This window comes from Oncorhynchus masou, chromosome 26 (genome assembly GCF_036934945.1).
Source record: "Oncorhynchus masou masou isolate Uvic2021 chromosome 26, UVic_Omas_1.1, whole genome shotgun sequence".
NCBI lineage: Eukaryota > Metazoa > Chordata > Actinopteri > Salmoniformes > Salmonidae > Oncorhynchus > Oncorhynchus masou.
Genome location: NC_088237.1, coordinates 22,832,181 through 22,839,996, shown reverse-complemented (window position 1 = coordinate 22,839,996; position 7,816 = coordinate 22,832,181).

Sequence of the window (7,816 nt, the reverse complement as noted above, 5' to 3'; positions counted from 1 at the left end):
TCCTAGGGTCCATTTGGACTCGACCGGGTTCCACTACAAATCCCAGGAATTGTACTCGGGATGAATGGAATTCACATTTTTCCGGCTTAACGTACAGATGGCTGTCTAGGAGGCGTTTGAGTACTTGTCTGACATGCTTAGTGTGTTCTTGAAGGGAGCTCGAAAAGATGAGGATGTCATCCAAGTAAACGAACACAAATATGTTAAGCATATCCCTAAGCACATCGTTTATGAGCGCTTGGAACACCGCTGGGGCGTTGGTCAGGCCGAAGGGCATCACCAAGTATTCATAGTGACCAGTAGGCGTGTTGAAAGCGGTCTTCCACTCGTCACCAGGTCTGATCCGCACAAGATGGTATGCGTTCCGCAGGTCAAGCTTAGTGAAAACAACTGCTTCCTGGAGCAGCTCGAAGGCTGTGGCCATAAGGGGTAGCGGGTAACGGTTACGGACGGTTATGTCATTGAGTCCCCGGTAGTCGATGCAAGGACGTAATCCACCGTCTTTCTTGGCCACAAAGAAAAACCCTGCTCCCGCCGGGAGGTGGATGGACGCATGAGGCCTGCTTCCAGAGCGTCCTTGATGTAGGTATCCATAGCAGCTCGTTCGGGTGGAGATAGGGAAAAGATCCGACCCCTGGGGGGGCAAGTGCCCGGAAACAGGTCGATGGGGCAATCGTAAGGTCTATGGGGTGGTAGCATGGTGACCCTCTGTTTGCTAAACACCAGTTTGAGGTCATGGTAACACTCGGGAACTCGGGTCAGGTCGATGGATTCTAAAGACTCGGGAGTAGAACTCGGGGAATTCTGGAAAATACAAGTAGCTTGGCACGTAGGACCCCACTGCTTGATAGTGCCCACAGACCAGTCGATGTGAGGGTTATGGCTGTGAAGCCAGGGGTATCCAAGGACGAGAGGGAACTCGGAACAGGAGATCAAATGAAAGTTCATCAATTCCTGGTGTTGTGAAACTGAAAGTCGCAAGGAGGTAGTGACATGAGTGACAAGTCCAGATCCCAAAGGGCTTCCATCCAATGTAGTAACCCTCATGGGGTCACTTAGAGGTTCAGAGGGAACGCCATTCTCCTTCGCCCAGACACCATCCATGAAGTTACCTGCGGCTCCAGAGTCTACCAAGGCTTGAAGGTGAAGCTTGTGGTTGTCCCAGGAGAGGGTGACTGGAATGAGCAGACGGGAGTTGGACGGATGGGAGGAGGTTATGTTTCCCGTTACAGTTCCCCCCGGTCTGTACGGGACAGAGCGTTTCCCTGGAGCCCGGGACACGTGGAACGGAAATGGCCCGGTTTGCCGCAATATAGACAGCGTCGCTCCCTCATCCGGCGGTCTCTCTCAGCCTGGGAGATGCGTCCAATCTGCATGGGTTCCGGTGGAGCCAGCGATGATAAAGGTGGGGACTCGGAGCTGGAACTGATAGGGGCTAGAGGTCTACGGTTGAGTTCTCTCTCTCTCAGACGCTGGTCAATGCGTGAGGCCAACTTGATCAGGGACTCGAGATTGTCCGGTGGTTCCCGAGTGGCCAGTTCATCTTGGATAGTGTCGGAAAGGCCTTTCAGAAAGCACACCGTGAGCGCCTCGTTGTTCCAGCCACTCGCTGCTGCCACCGTGCGGAACTGGATGGCATAGTCCGTCACGCTGCGCCAACCTTGATGGAGAGTCAGGAGCTGTTTGGCTGAGTCAGAACCACTGCTTGGGCCTTGAAACACTCGTTTGAATTCCTCAGCAAAGGCAGAGTAGCTGGCACACCAGGAACTATGGGCATCCCACACAGCAGTAGCCCAGGCCAGGGCTTTTTCCGACAGCAGGGTGATGATATATGCGATCTTAGACCGGTCGGTGGGAAACGACGAGGGTTGCAGCTCAAAGGAGAGAGAACATTGAGTGAGAAACCCTTTACAAGCACTTGGATCACCTGAGAACCGTTGGGGAGGTGGAAGACGAGGTTCAGCCAGGGGGTTAACTGCCATGGGTACGTGAACCTGAGGTACTGGGACGGGAACTGTTGCCGGGGTAAGTCGATCAGATATTTGCTTAATGGAAGTCAGCATCTCCGACAGAAGATGAGAATGTCTAGCCATTAAGGCCTCTTGCTGAACCAGGGCGGCTTCGTGGCGTTGGACAGTCTCCTGGTGGTGGGACAGCGTGGCAAAAGGTCCTGGGAACTGGCTGCCTCTGGGTTCATTTTGGCTCTGTGTTTCTGTCAGGACCCGGTTTACATTTACATTTAAGAACCTGGGTCTCCATCCAGTGGAACAGCCACTTTACAATAGATCTAAGTCAAACAGTCAAGAGGTGGGGTTTCTTAACCAACTGAGCCACTGAATAGTCAGCAGAACCCAGAAGATGAGGCAGACACAGCAGTACTTAAGACGGTGTATTTAATAAAGAAAAATCCTTAAATACAAAAAATGGCAAATCCAAAAGGTGGTAGGAAAAGCACAAAAAGGCCTCAAAAGAAACTCACAAAAAATAAACAAAAACAAAAAACAGAATACCACAAGAGCGTCACCCGGAATCGACAAGAGTACACAGAACACTAGGGCAGGGTGCTAACATACAAACACAGAGCACAGAACTGAGGGAAACTAAGGGTTTAAATACAATTAGAGGAAACGAGGCACAGGTGCAAATAATTAATGGGGATCAAGGGAAAAACATAAGGACAAAAAGCACAATGGGGGCATCTACTGACCAAAACCCGGAACAACCCTGGCCAAATCCTGACAGTAACAGTAACTGTTCAACTGCTGGACTGGTAGCTGTGGGAGTGAAACTGAGATTTACATAGACAGGGCTGGGTGGTTCTGCTTGTCCCAGAATAGAGCAGTACTGTCACCAGATGTTCAGCTTGTCCCCAGGAGGTTAGAGATAGTTCTCTCTATGACAATCTTGATTCTCTGATACTTGTAATATATGTGGATAACTTTTTTTAAATGTAGCTTAAGGTGTGATCATCACATTGTTGAGAGTCCAAGATATTGATATCGAGTTGAGGAGCTGACCTGGCTAGGCCTCAGAGATTTGGGAGAGGACAGGGAGTACTTCTCAAGGTCTCCCTAATCTCGGGGGAATGGAACTGTCGGATGGGTAGTGATACAAGTGGTGAGAACTGTGGAGAAGGATAAATCTCACCTACTGTTTGTGAGGAAATATGTGCGCAGCTATAAAATGTATGTTTTTGTATTCTTGACTTTAGAATAAACTGTACTAGCCTTTTGCATAAGCTGAGTATTTGACTAATTATTATTAAACCCATGGTCTTACAAACCTCAGAGATTGGTAAAAGCTATTGATTATCATTGGGATTGAAAATTCCTGGTGACACGAGTTTAACAACGTCTAGTACAGACAAGGATGACAGGGAGGGTAGTGGTTGTTCTGGGACAGGTTCAAGGAGACATGCCATTCCACTGAACCTGTCCTGGAGATGGTTCCCTAGCCACTGAAGATCCTCCTCTGTGGGCTCTTAGAACAGAGGTCTTCAGACGGGTGCAGGTCCTCCACTGAAAGCACCTGGTTGGGCATAACTGGCTTCCTCCACTCGCATTCCACATCCGTACGGCCGATATTGTGAACCGCCAACATATGCTGCGTGGCTACATTTTTGAGCTCCACGGAAGCATTCACATGTGGTTGAGAGAATCCCCTATTCCAGGGATTCTTCAACTTATCTGCCTGGGACTCAAATTAGAAATTCTGTGTTTTCCTGGGACCCAAGCTTATGAAAACATGCAACTATACGTAAATATCGTTACATTTCATTTCCCTTATGCCTAAAACAAATGCAATATAGAAAACAAAATAATTATGAAATACCAATAAATATCTTTTCATGTTTATTTTTCCCCATTAATAGCACTCTTACATAGCTTTCTAGGTTGGAACTGTTGCTGTTAAAATACAATAAATGATTTATATTCTTAACTGGAATATACTGATTGATCACATCACACAGATGTAGACCAGCACACACACATACTCCTAATGAGAGGTGTGGCTGGTTGAAGTTTAACAAGCAGGTCTATTCTGGGCTCAGTTTGACAGTGCAACCCTGAGGTCATGTTCAGCATTGAGTCTGTTTCTGTACTTGTTTTTAAAGTATGCCAGAGTTGAGAACCCTGACTCGCATAGGTATGTGGTGCCAAACTGGACCAGATCATCTACTGCTTTCTCAGACAGGCAGGAGACACCTTCCTGCTGTAGATGAGCAACCCAGGACTGTGTGAGTGTGTTTGCATCAAAAAGCATCTTGTAGTGTCACTAAAGCCTCCATCTCTGGCAGACTTAGTCAGAGAGACGTATGCCAGAGTGGCAGACGTATGCCAGAGTTGAGAACCCTGACTCGCATAGGTATGTGGTGCCAAACTGGACCAGAACATCTACTGCTTTCTCGGACAGGCAGGAGACACCTTCCTGCTGTAGATGAGCAACCCAGGACTGTGTGAGTGTGTTTGCATCAAAAAGCATCTTGTAGTGTCACTAAAGCCTCCATCTCTGGCAGACTTAGTCCTAGGTCTGATGAGGACACTGCTTGAAAGGGATACCTCACCCATTGAAGTTTGAGATCTCTGTGGGTTAGAAAAGTATGGGTCAAAGTTCTGCTGCAGGCTGGCCATGTGCTCAGCCATGTCCTTCTTCACAGCTTCACATAGGGGGGAATCTATCTGCTGCATGTGAGCTGACAGAACAGGGAACATGCCATATGCTCCAGCCTTCAGCTGTGACTGCCACAATCCCAGGGGTGCAGTGAATCCTCTGATGCCATCTTCAGGCTCCAAAATGGTTGATTCCTTGCCCTGGAGGCTTGTGTTTAACTCATTGAGCCATCTGAAAATGTCAACCAGGGAAGCCAGCCTAGCCAACCACAGTTTGTCACGGAAGAGGTCTGCAAGGTCGCTGTCCTCTTTCTCTAGATAGGCCAGAACCGCCTCTCTCAGTTCCAACAGCCTCTCCAGGACCCTCCCCCTGGACACAATGAAAGAGCAGGTGCTCATGGTCTGCTCTCATCTCCTTGCAAAGCTCTGTGAACAGCCTTGTTTGAAGAGGTCTCTTCTTGATCAGATTCACCATCTTTACGACTGAGTCGAAAACAGCCCCTTGGTTAGGTTGTAATGCTTTGCTGGCCAAAGACTCCCTGTGCAGAATACAATGTGTCAGTTTCACACCACTCTGCGGACATGAGCTATGAATCCGGAGTTGGACCCAGTCATGCATCTTGCACCATCAGTGCAAATCCCAACACAATTTGCCCAGTCAATTTGTAAGTCTTTCAAATGAGTGTCTACCACCCTAAAAATGTAATCTCCCCTTTTTGTTGTTTGTAGATGGTCACAGAAAATAAATTCCTCCTGGATATCATCATCAAAACGCATCTTGCATATACCACCAACTGTGGAATTTCAGCCACATCTACTGACTCATCTAATTGAAGAGAGAATTTCTTGTGCGGTTTCATCTTTTCTATCACAGATGCTGGTATGTCAACTGGCATCTCTTACTCTTTTGCCCACTGTGCCATTGGAAAGTGGGACTGAGTCCAATTTTTTTGCTGCCTCCTCACTCAGAGATACACAGACATCCCTCAGGCAGGGTTTGATGAGCTCCTCTCCTATAATGTGGGGCTTCGTTGCCTTGGCTATATTTAGGTTCACCTGGTATGAAGCTTTGAGGATAGCTCTGTTCCCTTTGAATGCCTGTTAGAGGGGCAGAGAAAGCCTCGTCAAAAATCACCTACAACAAACTATTTACATTTTTTTTAAATCTAAATATGAACTACTCTTGATTTATCTTATCAGCTGTGTGTGTGTTATGGTCTACATCTGTGTGATAATTTTTCATCTTCATCTGTACTGTTACTTAGGGTTGCACTATCAGTATCTTGCTAGCTTGCTTTGGGTAATGTTAGATATTAGCTGAGTATGAGTGGATCGTTTGAAAGACAAACTCACATCTACTTCTATGAGAGATGGTGCTCCCTTATTTCTGCTTATCATCACCTGTTATTAAATGACAACAATGCCTTGCAAGTTGACTTACTCTTCCACTGTCGAAGCACTGTTTCTTGAAGCATTCTACCCTGTTCTGAAAGAACTCCCTGGGTTTACCGTCGTACTGTGGATGTTTGGTCAAGACGTGTCGTTTTAATTTGTTCGTTTTGAAAGACTCATTACTTAGGCACTTCCCCGCAGAAAACACATTGCGGGCAATCCTCGTTATTTCTCAAAGCTTGTACAAAACCAAGCGAGAAACTTATCACTGTATTTGCGTTTCATGACGATTGAGCTCAGTCAGAACTTGCAGCTAGCTTGAGTCAATTTGATGACAGAGGTAAGTGATGGCGAGTGAGAATGACAAGTCAGCACAGTGTTGCCAACTCCTCAGTAAGGAAAATAGCTATTGGCTGTCCTAAAAGTCGCTAAATGACGTCATCACCTAGTTTGCACAATTGGCCATGTGCATGTAATTGTGATGGACGCTGTAGGAGAGAGTAATCAAGTTGTGGGAGAGACAAAAAGTGAGTAAAAAACACCCTAAATATGTTTAGAACTACAAATGAACTTTCTGTCGATTCTTGGTTTTTTTAATGTCACAATTCCAATCCTCCTCCTTTATCCGGGCTTGGGACCGGCAAAAGCAACACAAAAGAGACACTCTGGCAGAGTTTTTTTACAGTTCAGTTTTCTTAATTTTGTTTGGTTTTTAACCTTATGGTCCACTTAGGAGCCTACAACAGGTCACAGTAAAACATGAACATTTTTAACCATTACATTTTATTTTATTTTTTGTATACAATCTATATTAACAATCTAAATGGACCAAAAAGAGACAATAGAAAAAACTGTCAATGGCAATGTGAGAATTATGGTAACTAGTCTGGCCCTAATTCAGGTTAATAGATTTTTTTTCCAGACCCCCCTCCACACACACACAGGCTGTGCTGGCTCACAGAAAGAGTGGGTCATCGTCATTTTGGTCAGGGCTCTCAATGGCAGGTTCAGCAACTGAGGGAGCTGACTTAAATAAGTAAGCAGCTGATGTGCCAAAAAGCTGCAAAACATTATCAGGCAGCTGGTGCTCATAGCAAGCCTCACCAGACAGCTTCAGTCCATATCAAATGTACAGGATGGAGTTAAGGGTCTGCAAGGACATCCGATTTCTAAGTTCGCTTTTTACCACACTCATCTGGCTGAATACACTCTCGACTTCAGCATTCGAGTTTGGCAAGGACAACACAGATACAGCAGCCATGGCAAGTTCTTGAAACGGGTTGATATCAGCTGCATCCCTGAACTTCCAAATCTCACTCCAGAAGCCCAGTGTATTTTTGGTTTCATTCCATTTACTAAGATGGATGGCACGCCATTGCTGGACAATCTTGTCTATCTCTGCAGGGGAGTAGCCAAGGAGCTTGGCTATGTTTTCTATTTCTCCAGGGTTCTTCTTGTGCTTTAGAGTTTCCTCCACATTGAAAACTGACATGTACTGCAATGCTTTGATGTTGTCCAGCAGTCTCACCCTCAACTCATTAGTGAGGGAGATGGTGAAGGCTATACACCGCTTTCTGACATTGTTTTTATCCTCGGGTGCAAGGTGGAACTCAGCTGCCTTTGACTCAAAAAGGTAACCAAGGTACGGTTTGGGATGGATGTATCCATCTATTGGCCCTTTGAGTACATAAACATTTGCCAGTGGATTCACCATCCTGCTGCTCACAGACTTGATCAGGCGAACCAAGCTGTCAAGTAGCTTAAGAGGATCTACTTGCTCTCCTCTTTGAGGATCACTGTACATAAAGTAGAAA